This window comes from Stegodyphus dumicola, chromosome 5 (genome assembly GCF_044657685.1).
Source record: "Stegodyphus dumicola isolate Sdum_Otavi_A_Nest chromosome 5, ASM4465768v1".
NCBI classification, from domain to species: Eukaryota; Metazoa; Arthropoda; class Arachnida; order Araneae; family Eresidae; genus Stegodyphus; species Stegodyphus dumicola.
Genome location: NC_140772.1, coordinates 195741220 through 195760792, shown reverse-complemented (window position 1 = coordinate 195760792; position 19573 = coordinate 195741220).

Here is a 19573-nt window from a genome sequence, read left to right as displayed (position 1 = left end):
TTGACTTTCAGGAGGTTTTGGTATTTATGATATCGTGTCTGTAGTAAAATGAATAGCTAGGAGGCTAACAGTGAGAACGGGAATAAGTTACGACAGGACAATAAAAATGAGCTCAACGATAAAAAACTGCAATAACTTATAAGCTATTCTCTTCCTCCCTTTTGCATACCTTCGTGGTGTAACGGTAGCACACTCGGAGCGTATTCGAGAGATCCAGGTCCGAGTCCCGGCGAGTCACATTTTTCACTCCTCTTGTTTAAGAAATATCTAGTGACTCAGCAGTGGCGCACGAAATAAAAGGTGGTGGATGGTAATTTTTCACCACCAGGATTTGGCGATTGGGTTCCCTAATACCCAGTTGCCCTTTAAAAGGGAGAGTATATAAGGTATTTTTTCCCCCTTTTCTGAAAGCTTTCGTGGTGTACTGGTTAGCACAATTGGCGGCTATTCGAGGGATCTAGGTTCGAGTCCTGTCGACGGCATTGCACGTTTTTCCCTTCTCCCGTTTCAAGAAAAGCCTAATATCTCTACAGACTTCAAAAATAAAGATAAGAGGAGATTGTGGAAGAAACGTCGTCAGAGGAAAAAGATGACAAAATATTAGACTTGTCTTCTGAACCGCGATATTTGTGCAAAAAAATATACGATGCGAATTTTCCACATAACGATTTTATCAGTAAAGCAATACTAAGTTGCATCATAAGCATTTTAATGCAATGTCTCACTTCAGAAATATTTGAAAATGTTCTGACGTTCATATGGGAGGGAATTTCGCATCCAGAAAATAACATCTTCCTCGTCATTTTCCACTTATACCATCCACCTTCTTTTGTGCAGGTACAGTAAAACTTAAACGTACTTCTCCTGCCTTCTTAGCACGCCTTCGTCGTGTAGTGGTCAGCACTGGTGGCATTCTCGTGGTTCTCCACCACCAGAATTTGGCGATTGGGTCCCCTAATCTCCAACTGCTATTTAAGAGGGGGAGTACATAAGGTATTTCTCCCTCCTTCTTAGCATGCATTCGTGGGGTAGGGGTCAATACGCTCGGCGTGTATTCGAGTAATCCGTGGTTCGAGTCCTGGAGAGGGCATTGCTCATTTTTCATCTCTCCTGCTGACAAAAATACCTAATGTCTCTATAAACTAAGTTAAGTTCTCGTTTATTCAATATTGTGTTTATATATTTCTTGTTTTATATATATATAATGATTTCCTTTGGTTTTGAGTTATTTGAACTTATGCATAAAGTACGACTGTAAATTTTAAACAAGCAGTCATATTTTGTAGAAGTACAAATTAATCCATTCAATATTAATTGGTATGCGAAGAATTGTGTCGGTTTGCGAACATTTCGGTAGACGAACTGCACTCAAGAATAAATTAAATTCGTAAACTGAGTTTCCACTGATGGTACTTTGAGAACAAGATTTATCAGAAAAAGCGCGAAGATATTTTGAAATCAGTGACTATTCCTTATAAGCATTAATATATTGAATGCATAGATTGGCATATAATATAAGTATACACAAATTGTCACGAGCAAAATTTCGGTGAGATATTCGAAAACGAAATACTGACTGATATTATTCAGTGCCTATAATGAATAAAAACTAAAAATTATTCTCATAAAGTTTTGGAGAAATTATAAAGTAAATGTTCTTCGTTCTGGAAAATAATTCCCTGTTAGATAAAGCAGCACATGTTATTGAACTTGTAGCCTGCTGTTGAAATTAATTAACAATATCTCTTGGAATTTTATAGATAAATGTATAGAGCCTTTTGTATTCAATTCACTAAAGATAACTAAAATATTCAATTACCTCAAAGTTTTGTTATATGGAGGATACAAAATGTTAAATTGTTTACAAAAGTCCTTCCTCCAGTGGCGGTTAATACGTAGCTGAGGTTCTGTATTGTACGTTACTATTGCACATCGCACCTGCTTTTCCCTTGATCACACGTGCGATGGAAGAAATGCCCTTGAAAATTAGTTTACGGGTACGGAAGCGGATAGAGGAGTGAGAGGTGAGAGGCATCGCTTATTACCATTCCATTTCCACATCTTCAGTGCTCGAGAGCTAGCACTGTTTGCAGTTATATCCTTTCAATTCTTCCCTGGTTTGCTATATTCCGTTAGTTTATACGTTTTACCATTTTCTTCTTATTAGTCCAAAGCGGCTTTGTTCCTGATGGGCTATTGTTTTCCTTTTGCGATTTGCGTCGAATCACACTGAATGTCTGTGTCACTTTTCAAACTGTTGCTATCAAATATTATCGCCCTGTGTTACATTTCAAGAAATTAAATAATGAAGAATCTACATAAATGTATATATGTTTCTCGAATTGTGATAAAACAACGGTACCTAGAGCCATCGAATTTTGAATGACGTAATTCTATTGCGAATATGGGGATCTGAAAGCCTAAATTTGAAATTTGGAATTTGTTGTATTATCGATTTCATAGTTTGTAAAACCTTAACGAATTTTTTATTAACAAACTCAAGGATTTCAAAGCGAGCTATGGCAACGTTGTACAGAAAAAAAAAACATTTTTATCTCCAGTGTGTGAGACTGTGTATCAGAAATTCTAGAGGTATGCTGAATTTAAAATTATTTTTCGATATTGCTCTTGAACTGAATTTTATGATTTAAGTGCGAAGAACATGATATTTAATAAATACAGGTAACACACAAAATGTTAAAAAAACACCCTTTTGAACGTAATTTAAAATCTGAAACCTTTCAGTTTTTTTTTTTTTTTTTTTTTTTTTTTTTTTGAGGGGGCGAGGTTTACATCAGTTTTTGCCTTCATATTGAGGAAGCATTATATTGTTCTTTCTTTATTTATTTGTTATCGTTTTGCGATGTATGAACGAACTAGTGTAAACAAGCATTGTCTTAAAAAGAAACAATGAAATGAAATTAATCAAACCTTTGGCTACCTTTGATAAACATTATCCACGTGACGAAAGGTGAGACTAAAGATTTCAAAAGGGAATACAAACCGGATTTATATGAGTAATGCTTACCGATTTTTGATTTTGAAGCAACTAACATTCTATCTTGTTTTACACATCTGCTTTTTGCGAAATAGAATGTTCATTCAGGTTGAGTAAGTACAGTGTTGCTGGTTTATTACATCTAACTCAAAAAATAAAAAAAGCATGAATATTCGCAATCTCGTTTAAAATTTAATTTTCTAGGAAAGGTGGATATCCGCCAACAACTTGACAGTACATTTTCTTCAAATGTTAAAAGACACAATGTTGTTGCCAAAATTCGTTATAGTCTGACAAAAAAGTCATTAGATGCATTTTGTTTTGTGGTGCATTTGAACTTTCACATCAAGGACATGATAATCGCAAGGATTCATTGAATCCATTAGTTTTTAGAGATCTAATCAACTTCTCAGCAAAATGTTATTTGTCCATTAAAGAATATTTCACTAGTACCATTGGTTTTAAAGAAGCGTCAAAAGAAATTCAAAATGATTTATTAGACTGTATGCGGACTGTTTGTCCGAACCACAAAAAGAAGGAGATCTCAAAAGCAAGTTTTGGTTTAGTAGTAGCAGATGATACTTCTGATGTGTCTCCAATTTCCAAATGGCTATTGTTTTTTTATACGTTTTAAGTAACAAAAAAGCGGTTGAGGTAAACTGAGATTTCACGAATTTATTTAGGCATGATTCAAAATCTTTAGCCGAATGTATCCAAGCAAGTTTGAAAGAAATAGTAGATATGCTTGAAAAATTAATATCGCAGAGCTACGACGGCTTAAGCATGATGAGTGATTATGATGAGTTCAAGCTTCTATTCAGCGTTGCTACAGGAATGCATTAATTTGTGCATTACTGCGCACATCATCTTAGTTTGATAGTTGGACCAGCAGTCAGTCATAATGAACAGGTTCGAGTACTTTTTTCTAGCAACCAGTCAGAATGAGCAAGTTTCAGTATTCTGAGTGATATTACTAACATTTTCAATAACTCTCCACACAGAATAGCTATTCTAGATGAGACTGTTAGAAAAGGAAGAGTTCACGTTTCAGCTACTAGATGGAATTTCAAGAATAGAAATGTCAATACAGTGTATGAATATATGGACCAGTTGATTGAATGCATGAAAAACATACAGAATCTGTAGCAATACATCAAACAGGGGCTATTCAACAGGGGCTTAAAATACTTGAAATTTGTGTTTTGGTTCTCAGTGTTTCACAGTATTATGCCACATATCTATGTGTTATGCAATCAGTTCCTGAAAATAGCAACTGATGCAGCATTCATTAGAAATAAAGTAAACATTTTCCAGCAGTCATTAGAGAAAGAAAACGAAAGAATGGACACAGTGACAGAGGATATATCGGGATCATATGAAACTTCAAGAAAAAGGAAGAGAGAAAATATTAATGTAAATAGAACTGTAGTAATTAAAAATATATACCTATCTTTATCTGCTACAGTTCATCATATATGATGCTATCACAAATTAAGTAAAAAAGAGATTTTGTTTTATATTTAACTATTCTGCTGTTTCTCTCCTCGAAACTCCAAAATTCCAGAAGTACGAGAAAAGTTTATAACTCAGATTCTTGACCAAACAACTGAAGTTTATTCCATGTCACAGATGGGTCTTTTAAAATATGAACAAAGTAATTTACAGAGCAGAAGATCATTTAAGATCAGATTTCATTGACTGGTAAGATAGGACTGGCGCCATTAGTCTTCTACAAGTTACAGACTACGTTTTTGGAGACGTACAAGCTGTTTATAATTATTATTACCATTCCTATAGCCACTGGTGAAGCTGAGAGATGCATATGAACTCTAAAACGAGTTAAGATATTTTTAAGAAGCACTCTGAGCGAAGAAAGACTCATAATCAGACAGACTCCAAACAAAAGCTATAATGATGCTCTCGTTTGGAAAAAGCAGAATAAGTGATATGTATAAAATGAATGAAAACGATATTGATATGAATGAACAATGGAAACGATTGACGTTCAACTATACACTTTAAGCAGTATTACATTTATGTTACATTCCATGTAAGAAATAAAATGCTACAATTTTATTACCTCTGAGAACGTGTTTCCTTTTAGTTGTATTGTTTTCTTTAACTGGTGAAAACGCAACATGTAAGTTAACGCAACGTGTAAGTTACATCGTATATGCATATTTCATTTTCAAAATTTGTTTTGTGAACCTCCATTTAAACAATCCACAAGCCTTCACTGCTTTCCCCGTATTACTGAGGCGGTTTTGATTTAAAAATCACCATCTTATTTCAAGAAACTTGGAAATTAGAAGTATAATGAAGGCCCAGTTACCTGCTAGTCAATTAACGGTTTACCGCAAAGCCCGGAAAACCTAAAACATGTCTATATACACTCTATAAAATGAACTCAGTGGAGGTGCTAAATAACAATATAGTAATTTGAAATTTTGAGATTTTTAATTTTGATTAGATTGTGCTTTATATTTGAAGCAGTTCTTTTAAAACGTTTTCATATCAAATGTTAAAATCTGAGTTCCCAATTATTATATTAAATATATGATTTTATATTTTTTATTCTGTAATACTAAGAATATTTAGATTCAGAATATTCGTCAGTATTATAAATCGACAGAAAACGAATCGTACTTGCAAACTTTTACCTTGCAAACTTACGTTGCGAAATTTCAAGGCAGAGTCGTGGAACTCAAAAGTTAATAACGCTCAGAGAAACTTAATTTTTATAAATAATTAACTAGAAATTTTATTCATACATATGTTATGTATTTCTACTATGCGTTGAGTATTGAAAAAATCTCAAGGCCATTTGTAATTAAAACAATTAAGAGGCATTTTTTAATTTTTCAATAGGAGCTTTAAATTTTATTGTTAAAGGCGTTTTCATTTTCAATAAATTAAGTTTGCTTGGATAGCGAGGTCGCGAAAGCATTGTAAAAAGACAGCGATAGATTTTGCCTAATTTAAAACAGTTTCGAATGAATTTTAAAAAAATTCAGAAACCCTGACCTATATAACAACTTTACAGCGAGCATTCGTCAATTGCTGGAAAGCCAGCATTTAGGCGCTTCTGTGTGACCTCCATTCAACATATTACATCACAGGTGACCAATTGAAAGCCCTCGGGCGACCTGTGAGCTCTTTTTCCGTCAACTACTTGAAGCAATGAAGTTTATTATTACTGCCACTTCCTTTTGCACTTTTCTTTCCATGTTATTATCTCATATTGTTCAACATATAATACATTGTTCAACACTGCTGATTCCTAATGGTCGTTTGAAGTTATAGATTTCATCTACATATTGAACCCAGGATCTTACTTCCTTGGAAAGCCGTTCTGTTAGATATAGATTACAGGATTGAAACTAAGCCCTTCTTTCGGAAGGCAGATGGTTTTAAGCTAAGCCGCAGCCGCAGCCGCAGCCGCTGTTTAAGCTAAGCTAAGCTAAGCCAACTCAATCTTCTTGTCTGTATTTGTTTCCAAATATTTGGAGTTTTGAATTTCTAGGTACCATAATGACTTAATACGGGTCAATTTTCTTGGACTATTTATTTTATACTAGCGGAAGTACCCGATGTGAGTTTCGTTAGACTGAGAGTAATGCATCGAACAACAGAGAGAAAGATACCGCTGTAGTACTTCTCTAATAACGATGCAAAAAAACAAGATTCATAGTCATACATTTTTCAGTCTGAAGCGATACGGAATCCACATAAAAATTTTGATAGAAAAATAAGCTAATTCTGTCTCATTGTATCAGCAACAATGGCACGCAGTTTTTAATGATTTTCGTCTTTCTAATCAAATGGGCGTAAAAGCTCAAATTCCATCCAATATTTCACCTATATTCAGTTTTAGTCGATTAAATGTGGCAAAAAAGTGATGATACTTGATCAGAAATCAATAACGAGAACAAACAAACAAACAGACATTTTTCTTTATATGTATAGGTTTTGTAAAACTTACAAATTTTCGTCCAACAAACTCTACGATTTGCAAGCGAGCAGTAGCAACACTATTCGAAATAAGGCACTTTTATTTCTAACGCGCGAGACTGTGCCACTTGGAAAAATGCGTTCGAAAATTATGCGCTTTTAGAGTTTTTAATTAGTATTTCGGCTAATTAAAGTCGTACGAAGATGGAAATAGTCGAAATGGCTTCACACAAATTATTGGAATCGGGAATAATGTATTTAATTTTTGGCAATGCTATTTTTATTTCATCGTAAAACTTGGAAATTTTTTATTAGCAAACTCTAGGATTTGAAAGCGAACAGTGACATCAACTTTCGAAATAAAGCAGATTTTCATCTTCAGCGAGACTATTGCCACTCGAAAAAATGAAGGCGAAAATTATCGTTTTTCCGAGTTTGATTTAATATCTCTGATTTTAGCTACTTTTTTTGTGGAAAAAATTGGACGTCGACTTTTTCCAGGACCCAGAAAAGAATTGTAGAAAGTTTGGTGACTATAGCTATAGTAGTGACGGAGTTATTAGAGGACAATCAAACACACAGACTTTCTTCTTTATACAAGTATATATATATATATATATATATATATATATATATATAGATGTATATTACTGTAAGTAATCACTGTTCTTTTATAATATGGAAGGGCAGTTGTGTATTGCGTTTTTTAAATAAATCAGTTGGTAAGGATTTTCGTTTGATGCGAATAAAAATTTTTAATCACGATGAAATTCTTAATATATTCAAATATCATTCTTGTAAAGATATAATTTTTTGCAAGAACTGGTGAGGATACTTTTGCAGCGCATTAATTTAATGCTTCTTATTTCCTAAACATTTTATTCCCAAAGCATCTGTAGGATTATAATTATTTTAATTAACCAGCTACTTGTGATTCTCTCTCTTCTCCATTCAATTTTCATCATTTAGACAGTATTTAAAATGAAGTTTTCGGATTGTAAAACAGCTTGTTTCTGCATCTCGAGGCCACGTTACTAGGTTTCGCCAACTCTGATAAGATTGTAATTCACTGGTTTTCCGTTGACACGCTGGTGAGAAGTTCTGATCCAACTTCAAAGTTAAAATCAGTTGTGTAGTCTTGGACCGCACATTAGTTTTAAATTTGAATTTGACACTGTATTTTGATCGAATTAGTTTTAAATTTGAATTTGACTGTTACTTCAAGTTTCATCGCTACAAGTGAAGATGGTATTGTTCTGCAGAAGATGTGCTCTTATATTAAAGTGATGATTTAGTAGAAAAAGGTGTTTTTTTTTACCTTTGGAACACTTGTTGTTTCTTCACACCAAGCGTTAATTTTCTCCAAGTCTGTCAAAATTTGATACTGGTTGATGCTACCAAAGAGAGTAGAACTCTATAAACCTTACCAGAAATTTTGAAAAATATGAAAATATTTCGCAAACGTATCCTGAATTAAAAGTGTATTAGTTCAACGCATCTGAAAAAACTTTGGGCTGATGCCATTATGGTCATATCAGGCAGCATAAATGAAGACGACAAAAAGTAATTTTTGAATTAGCTGAATACATTTTTGATGGAAACTGAATTTATTTCACCAGTGTAATTGTAAATGAAGATTTAACCAATTTTTCCTTTACGATGGAGTGAAGAGCAAATAAGAATAAGAAGATACATAAGATTGAACTAAAATTAAGAACTGAGATAAGAAAGGAGGAGAATCAGGAATAAGAAGATACATAGATAAAATTAATTATCTCTCTTGCTAACTGCTAAAGAGAATAGCAATGTTTCCTTGAATGCAAATTAATCTTTCAATTAGCAGCCGAATGTTTGATGAAAAAATCATAAGACAACGTAATGCAGGTCGTAATGAACGGACAATTTTATTCTTCTGTGAAACTGTTTTAAGACAAGAATTTCAATGCTGTGGTTTTAATTATGTCAACTCACTCTGATAGACGGTCTTCTTCACCATGAAAGGGTTCACAGTGCTTTCGAGTTTTCATTTCTATTTACTTTCTAAAGCTATATAAATATTAGATATGAATATTATACTGTATGTATCCTAATATATACGCAAATACTGCATGTTTATATTATTTTACTTATTACAAGAATCAAAATATTTACTATTAATAAAATTAAATATAGAATCTTTTAAATACGTAGTAGAATTATTCTATCTGAAATTATTGGTGGAACTTTTATTCGAACATGTTGCATAACACCTTCTTCGGATGACCCATAGAAATTTTGTTTGGTTTGGTTTATGTGATTACGGCAAAGCCTCGAGAGCTATCTGTGTAGGGAAGGGATGCATTCATGAAGGCGTTTCTAAGGGAAACTGTTTCGTATACTCGTTACACATCCCGTAGTAATTAATTTTGACTATGTGTAGAAACAAATGACTAACATAGTTAAGCAAGATATGTATTATAATACATTAAGATTGTCAAATATGTCATTATCAACTCTCTCTAATACATTTTTGTCTGATGATCTTTGATGGTTTTTGTTTCCTTTGGAGGACGTGTCTTAGCGAAGATGACAATTGGTGAGAGCGATTATCGATTTGCATAATAGATTTACGCTATTCAAGGATTTTGATGTCTGCTGAAAGCAAATATTGAAATAAAAATATCGATTGTGTAACAGTTTATCAATATTGTTCTTTACATTACTAAAGTTAATTATTAATTTCAAAGATAATAGTGCAAGTGAGTCGTATAAGCGAATAATATATTAATACACGAAACGTACATCCAACGTGCAAACAGAAAACATTACGAAAATCTCACGGTATAAATTTTGTTTAATATTTTTAAAAAAAAATCTCTGCTTATGAAGATATTCAGTCATTGAATGAAGTTTGCCTGCTTTACTTTTGGCTAATCATTTTCTTCTGAAAAATGGTTTTGCACTTTATAAAGTAAATAAGCCATCTATTGATTTTTTTCCATTAAATTCATTTCAGACTGAAAGTCAGCAGCATTTTCAATAACTTTTACTTGCATTTGTATACTTATGCTTTTATTTTTAGTTTTTTTGATGTTTTACATCAACGCTATTCAAACGTCTTAAACTAAAATTAGTCACTTAAGATTTATGAAATTTAAAACAAACCTCCTATTGCATATGTGCCGAATCTTAACACTACCCTAACACATATGTGACGACTACAAACACGCCAAAAACAGAAATGAAATGTCATTTTAGCGTTTGTTTATTATACTGTTGCCAGTGTACGGGTTCCTAATAGATTGAATGCACACAGAATTGATGATAGCTTGATAAAATTTATTTTAGCAAAAGAAGCATTTCATAGTTCTGATATTTTCCACACAAATACTCGTACAGCTTTTCACAGTATCAGAAAATACAATCAGTAATTTCACTTAACTACAAAGAACGTAAACACAATACAATGAAAAGCGCATCTAAAAGGCTAAGATATCTCTATCTAGAATGCAGATATCTCGATACTTCGTAGTTCGACTCTGAACTAACAGTTCAGAGCAGATGCTCTGTACGGTCTCGTATGGCTTACACCCGGCTACGAGAAACCTCTAGTACTTCTCGAAATTACTGGAAGGATATGAGGGCCGGATACGTTTACAACTACATGTAGAATCTACTACAGTTATTCAATTAGAATACACATTACCGTTATACAGGAAAGCGAGCCCAAATGTCTCCAAATTGTTGTCAAGTTTAGTCATTTTTGGCAATTTCTCGCCAGCTTTGGCGACAAAAATTAGTCGCTAAAACTATTGCCAGCTTGGCGATATCTTGCCAAACTAGCGAGGTTAAGTAGACATGACCCTGTATTCTTACTTCTTCGGCAAAGCACCTCCTTTTCAGATTTTCCTATTACATTACACGTACACACACCAGATACACAAAGAAAAACTACAATTTATAATTTCACTAAAATTATTTGCTTAGAAGCAGAATTCGTAACAATACATTAGCAGCTTCTCAGACAGGAAACTAAGAAAATAGTGTGAACAGTTTGTATATGGGATGAATCACTTACAGAGTACTGTATCATAACCGCCGAGTCAAGTCTGTAAGATAAATTAAAACACGCTGTCAAAGAAAAAATTAATGATTAAAATCGATTAAGTATAATTTTCCCTAGTAAGAACTTCTTAGTTTATTTAATGCATAAAATCTTTATTTTGATAGCTAAGAAACGACATTTTAAAGGTGTTCTTGATACATATTAGACGGCTTTGGCCATCCTTGAAGAATAATATATGGTTTATATTGTCTATATTTATTTATGTTTTCAGAAATTTAGTCACTTCGGAAATTTAGTCAAGAGCGGTCTTCTTAGAGAAGTAGTCACCACGAGAGGGGGGCTGACTACAGTTATATATCATCTGCTATTTAAAATAAGAGTAATATTTAGAGTTACTATATACAAATTTTTGTTTCTTAAGCGAAATGCATTAAGTTAGTTTTCGTGAAAAATAATGAAGATAGTTTCTATTTGTACACAATCATTTTATTAAACATGTTTCATATCCGATAATAATCTCTATTATTAGTATATCTTCGATAATATTTGTAACGACTGTGTTACATAAAATGAGCTTTACTTTTTTTATAAACCTTTCGTTCACGGGAACCTAGTGGTTAGAGCTCAGGTTCAAATCCCGGATAAGGCATGGTTGTAACTTCATAGGAGGCAACGATGGCGCCTATTAGATGCCTCCACAATAAAAGGGCCACCGTTTCTGGCCTTAGGAGTGGCCACTGCTGAATAGGCAAGTGCCCGCCATCGGAATAAAAAAAATTATTTCTTGATAAAATGATCCTTTAAACAGTTAAATTAGTCCAAGACATACTACCAGCGTAAATATAAATGATCACCAACACTGGTAATAATAATATTATTCTCCAAAAGATGGCCAACTCCACCAACGCTGTCTAGTACGTATCAAGAACACCATTAAAAGGTCGTTTTTTAGCTATCAGACTAAATTTTTTATCATTAATAAACTAAGGAATTCCTACTAGAAAAATTACAGTTAATTGTTTTTCAATCATTAATTTTTAACACTTTTATAACAATCAATTTCGATGGAGGAAAGGCGGTGGCAGCAAGCAAACAAGATAGAGAATCGGAGAAGAAATGGCAAGTTCTCAGTTTTAGTTAAGAATCAATTTTGGTTAAGAATGATTCATTAATGGTTCAATTTTATTCTTATAGGCTAATAAGGTTTTAGTTGGCAGATTTTAACTATATTATTGGCTGAAGCGTTATGTAAGTTCACACTTCACTAACGTCATATAAGAATCATGTGGCCAAGATTAATTTTGAAATAAGTCTGGTTAGAAGGACATGGTATATACATGCTTACGATACACAGGTTAAATAACCAAAGAGGAGACTTAAAGAGCTATTATCATCAAAGGTAGAAATTTATTTTACGGATATTTTAATTAGATATTTACGTTTGGAATGGCACGTTAGGTGTTTACGTAGATGACTGATTTTTGACGGACTTTTTAAGACATTTTCTTCTATCTTTTTAATTAGGCCGTTTTTTTTCGAGCGAGGTTTTAAAAACAAATTCAAAAATAAATAAGGTATATAATAATCTTCAAGATACGAATAACTACATGAGGTTTAGAAAAGCATTTATTTTAAATTTCTCTTCTAAAATAAAATCTAAATCATTGTCGTGCTTTACCCAAACTGACTCGTTATAATCTGAATCTACAATACACGCTATAACTATAGCCGCAATCTGTTCTATAGGCATATTTAATCTTTGTAAACTAAATTCCGTCTTACCGATAATAAAATTTTATTCCTGTCATTTGCAAGTTAAAACAAGAGTGCGTTTGCAATTCGATTATTTCGTCTTTTGGGGATAAAATTCTGGTTCTCTGACTGTAGTAATTGGTATCTTAAAAAGTAATATTATAACAGTAGAACACATTTCATTTTGAATTATTACTGAAAATATAAAGAAGTTTTATAAAACAGAGAATATTTTGGTCAAATCCTTAAAATATTTAGTAGAAATAAGTATTGTTAATCTCGCTGATGCCGTCAATAAAGATTTGGAAATTTTATTCTCTACAGAGAAAAATTAAAGTGTCTAAAATATTCGGCAAAAAAAAAATATATATATATTATTTTCTGCTTCATAAACAATGATTTTCGATAATGGAAAACGTGCGAAAGGAAGGGGGTCAAAAATAGCTTTAAAAAATGAAAGTAAACGAAAACTTATTGTCCTGTGCACAATATGAACTGCCGCAAAAATAGACAACGACACAAGCATTTTTGTTTCAACACAAAGTCAGCCAGCTTCCTGCCCAAATCGCAGTAGGAAAAGACGCAAGAATTTTTTTAATTTAATAGACATTCTTGGAGCAAGATGAAGATAAAGAATGTGTTCCGGTGTGGCTGCAGCCCGTTCTTTTGAAGCAGAAATAAACGCTTAGCGACTTTGGGTAAAACAGATTTTTTATTTGGTATTCTACTGTTCCCAGAAAAATGCTAGAAGGGGGGTTTGCCAGGTGGGTATTCGAAAAAAATGGCGCGGCGTTTGCAAAGAAAGAGAATGAAAAACTATTCCAGTAATTCATGGATAAAATAATTTTATTCGGATGTTTTTATTTTCAGGAATGAAAGCTTTTTTTAGCAGTTAAATTGTTTGCTTTCATCTCACAGAATAAGGGGAATAAGGTTTATGGAAAGGAATAAAAAAATTGGCTGTTTCTATTGGCCATCTTTCAAAACGTGCAGTTTATACGTCGATAGTAATTGGAATTCCGGAGAAGAATCTTCAGGCCTACTGAGATTTGATTTCTTTTGTCGCTTTTACGTATCAGTTTGAACGATCTATAAATAAGGAGAATAAACATTTAATTCCGTAAGTTTCTCTTTTCGAACAGTAGGGAGAAAGAAGCCTAGGCATTTTATACATTTTTAGAATTTGTGAGCAGGTGAAGTTAAACATTTCAATGTCTTCAAGCGCATGCCTGATTATTTTGTGGAAGGATGGAATGCAAAAAAGAGAGTAAAACATACAATCAGATTTAACTTTAACACTTGAAACTGGCGTAAGTTTATATCCTTTAAGCGTGATGTACTATAGATTTCATCAGTCGATCAAATACCTGACATTTATAATAAGCAAAATTATCTCTTTTTGAATGCAAGTAATACGTGAAACACTTGCTTTTTAATAACAATACCTACTTGCACGTGTGTATGATGTGTAAATTATATACATAATATTTAAAAATATATGGTGACCTCAAATTAAGGCTTTTAGATTTGGTGCTCTTCTTCTACTTTCATCTGTTCTCCCAAATTCAAGATCCTTCAATGATATATAACAACCTAAAATTAACCAATCATAGCTTAGAGTACTTTCTGCATGTACTTAGTATAAATACCCCTCGTAAATAAACCACGTTGTTTGCAAACGCCCCTTTACTGCTAGGCCCTCCTTTGTTCTTATTCTAAGATGATATAACGTGCATATAAAAAATATTGCAATTGCTTATGATCTAGAAATATCTTATTTACAAAAAAAAAAAAAAAAAAAAAAAAAAAAAATGATGTGTTTTGCTTAAAAATTAAGATTGGTGATTTGTCGGAATCCAGTTACGTCCTCTTCGTCTGGTCTTGCCACTCTTCCATCACGACTACGCAGTAAAACTATTACATATATATATATAAATATATAATTAAAGATATATATATATATATAGAATTAAATAAAAGAGAACAAAAAAGACCTATATATATATACATATATGCATGTGTGTGTTTAAGATAAAACTATGTAAATCAGCTTTATAGTTTATTATTGTAATAGTTCTTGATTCCTCATTTCCAATTTGGGTATTTCGTCTCTCTATTCTAAAAATAATACTAACATTTCTGGACTGCGCCATTTCTAGATCATTCTATGCCACACAGCTTGCACAGTGTTGATGACATAGCTAATTCGGAACCTAAACTCTGAGAAATGAAACCTTTCTAACCTAAACCAAAACCTTCATCTTAACAGACTGCCATATTGGATAAATGCGCACTTCTTTTCTACCTCCTGTGTTGTTTGGACGCTATTCCGCTAAGCTCTCTTCCTACCACAATAATATCAAAATTTAAATCTTCTTGATTAGGTATGATTGGAGTGCAAATTAAACTGTGAGCACAAATGTGAATTTAATCTGTCTCGTCTGCCAAGTTTCCGATTCATTATAGATTAGCATTCTATGCAATTAAAATTCTTCCTCTTAAGCGTGCATCTACTACGTTCTAAGCTATCAAATATCTACGCCATCAACATTGCTACTACGTCTTTTGTGAATTATGTTTGGATTGTATCATCCTTGTGGGGTCACCAGCTACTATGTTAATACTACAACTAGCTCTTTTCGTTCCATTACATAGTTTAGTAATAAAGTAGTGTAATTGATACCTTTGTCTTATGGTTCAGTAATCCATTATACCGCACATAAATATGCTTTTGCATTTATATTACATGTAAAATAAACTGGAATTGCCCAGACTTACATGTAAAATAAATTATTATATTTATTTTACATATACACATACATAATTATTTACATAATTTACATAATTATTACATTTATTTTACATACATTTATTCTCATATTACATGTAAAATAAACTGGAATTTCTTCGAAGAAGAAATTCGAAGTATCTTGGTAGTATAATTTCTTCGTACTTCTTGGTAGTATAATTGTATAATTCTTGGTAGTATACTTGGTAGTATAATTCTTGGTAGTATACTTGGTAGTATAATTCTTGGTAGTATACTTCTTGGTAGTATAATTTCTTCGAAGAAGAAATTCGAAGTCTTCGAAAATTCTTCGAAGAAGAATTTTGCTGAAATATATACTTGCGAGAACACAGAAACATATTTCAAGTAATATTAAATGGTACTTTTGAATCAAATTTGAAATAGGAATATATAGACGATTATAGTTTGTGACCTACTTCAATGCTTGAACACGGCTATTAGATTTTATTTTTCATGAAATTTTTGATGGTGTTTTAATCACAGTATAACCGTTCCTAATATTGTTTTTGCAGAAATGTGATACGAAGAATGGATTTGTTATAAACTGGCTCACTCTATTAATACTATTGCGGAAAGCAATTGTTTAATATGAGAGACGAAATGAAGGATCTTGGCCTTCATTGGCTGGAGACAATATCTTATTTTATCCTGACAAGAATTTTTTTCCGATTGTGAAGACAATAGTACCTGATTTAAGGTATTGCACAAAGGAAGAAAAAAGAAAAGAAAAATTTACGCGGGTCACATAATCAGAAATATGTACTTGTTGCAGGTTTGCTGCTTTTCGCAATATATGACTTTTCTTTATTTTTTAAACCCTGATAAACATTTCTTTTCTATTAAAGTTATAATTATTTTTAGCACTTTATTTCGATTCCTATTATTCGAAGTATACGAGAAAAAGAAAACTTGACTGTGTTCTGCAAATGGCGAACCCAGAAGCCACAAAGAATATCACAGAAGCATACAGCATTTAAGATGAGCAATTATTAACAGAAGAAGTTCCACTTTAAGAAATGAAATGCTATACTAAAGTTTCTAGAGCGACGAAGCCAAAAGAATTCCGCAATAAAAATGTTTTGTTAAAAATGGAGATCAACTTGTACAGAAGGTATATTGTTAAAGATGAAAATATTTTAACAAGAAACGTAAAAACTACTTATTTTATTTCTTTTTGTGACAAAAACCCGTCTATCTGCAGTTTCCTATTCGTCACAAATTAAAGAAATTTATCCTTAAAAAAGACCGAAAGATTTCAGATTTTTATATTACGCCCAAAGGAGCGTTTTTTTAAAAAAGATTTGTGTGTTACTTTTATTTATTAAATATCATGTTCTCGGCACTTAAACGACATAAAGTTCCATTCTACAGCAATACCACAAAATATTTCAAAAGAGTATATTAGAATTTCTGATACACAGTCTCGCGCGCTGGGGATAAAAATGTTTTTTCGTACATTTGAAATCATTGAGTTTGTTAATCAAAAATCCGTTACAGTTTTACAAAACATGAAATAGATGATAAAACAAATTTGAAATTCAAAATTCGGACTTCCAGATTCGGGTGGTTCGGATGGAGGATTACGTTATTCAAAATTTGATGGCTCTAGGTACCCTTTTTTTTCATAATGCGAGAAACATGCTTACATTCATGCAAATTCTCCTTTATTTAATTTCTTTTAAAATAATATAATATTTGGTGGCAACAATTTGAAAAGTGATTCAGTCTTTTACAGTGATTCAACGCAAATCACATTTCGAGACTAACAGTCCTTCTCAGCTAACGCACCTTTGGGCTAAAAATCATATTAAATGGATCTAGATTTTGACATTTAACTTAAATCTTAGTATGAAAAACTTGAGAATCTTCTTGGTAGTATATAAGCACTGATACCATAATTCGTTTTATTTGTTATTAGGGAAAAGACCACCTAAAGTTTTTCATACTTCGGCGTCGGAAGCATAATTTCCTTTATTTCAAAATTGTCCATTATTCTTTAAATCATTAAATGGTTACTGATTTGTTCTTCTTCAGATATTCTTCTAGAATGCCTAAATCTAATACACCGGTGACTAAGAAAAATAAAAGCATGAATAAATTTTCCATTTGAATAAATACGTTTTGGAAAACATTTCCAGAACACATATAACTTTTGCGGAAATCCTTAAAGGAAGACGTACATTTGTTTGATAGGATTTTAATATCCTTCCTTTAGAACAAACATGGTAGATATGACAAACCCATTTGCGAAATGAGATGAAGCAGCCTCTTTCAAAGAAACGTTATTCATTCTTCGTAAGCTCGCATATCTTTTGTCTAGCAGTTCAGTGTATCTCTAGAGAAATTTCGTCTTTAAATAGACTACAGAAGATTAAATAGAAGAGCAGGAGCATACCTCGAGACGGTATATACTGTGGGTTCTTTTTCCATGGCATTGCTATAAAATGAATTTTGAAATATAAATGGCCTTCACTTTTTTCTCTTTCAGTTGTGTATAAAAGTTTATGTTCGTATTATAGATGCGGTAGTCTATACATTTCTGTTTAAATAGTTTATGGGAAAATCATGCTATGTGTATAAACATTTTAATAATTAAATCTGACAGTTACAGTGCACACGTGTACTTTCAGTAAAAGTATGCATAACTAAATTTGGGCATTTCTCACTGAGAAACCCCTACCCCGCAGAACCAAGCACGGAGGTTCAACCTCTGCCCTCACACGTTGGAGAGAGAGACGCATCGCTTTTGTGACACCAGTCGTTGTCTATGAATTGTTACCTGCCAGTCGCTTTGGCTGCCCGTCGCAGAGGGACATTACCCAGCGTACCTGGGACGTCAACCCACTCTCAGCTCTAGGACATGCCAGACCCACGGACCGCCCAATAAATGACTTTCCGGGGCCTCAAGAACCACTAGGTTCATGATTTGCCTATCCCCGTGGCTGAAAGTATGTACAAGGTGATATTATCCAAGAAGTATAATTGGCACTGTATAACAAACGGAATTAGGGCATGGTTCGACTATTCATAGTGTATCCAGATGCAAGTGTATTATTCGGAGTGTATCATTCAGAGTGTATTCGGATGATGTTGGAAAGTAGATTTCGCCAATAATTTTGGATTTTATCGATCATATCTCTGTCCTGCTATCTATATCACAGATAATTTGAAAGATATCTTTTTGATCTCTTAGTTCTTCTTATCAAGACGGATTCTCAGAGTCAACGTTTTCAAATGCTTCGCGTTGTCGAAAATAATGTGATGGCTACTTTATGCCAAATTCTAAAACAGGCATTTTCTTCTAAGGTGTCCGTTGGCAACAACGCGAACGAAAATAACGGAGAAAACGTCGTCGTATAGAACGGCGGTCGTCAACCCTTAGAACTTCACGGACCACTACATATATAATTTTATACTTGGCGGACCACTAATAAAAAATTAAATCAGACCTTAATAACAACATATTAATACCGAAAAAGAATATTCAACTTTACAATACATGTAATTCTAATTTTCGTTTGCTAATATAATTTTCGAAACATTTCGTGTTCAGTAGCATCCCTTTATGGAAATTTAGGCTACGCCCCTGAATATGAGTAACAATGAAAACGCTATTAACATCTCAATAATACACATATTTCGTTCACATTAAAAAATTATTTGAAAAGTACAAACATCTTACCTTTTTGTACAGAAAGCTTAACATTTCCGTATTACTAAAAAGGAACTTCACGAAAAGCAAGAACAAACCGGCAAACGCTAAGCAATATCAATAAACTGAAAGTGTTATGCCGCCAATTTTTAATTATTGTAAACATAATAATCATCACTTACTCAGCAATGGCGCCATCGATCAACAGATAGACAAAACAAAAACGGAAAATTCCAGTGATGGAATTATAAATAAGAATGCAGATGGTTCTCATAAAAATCAATCAAGTTGCCTATTGACACGGAGAAAAAGTGTGTTATTAACGACCACAATAGCATATGCTTGTAATTCAAAAGAACAGATAAT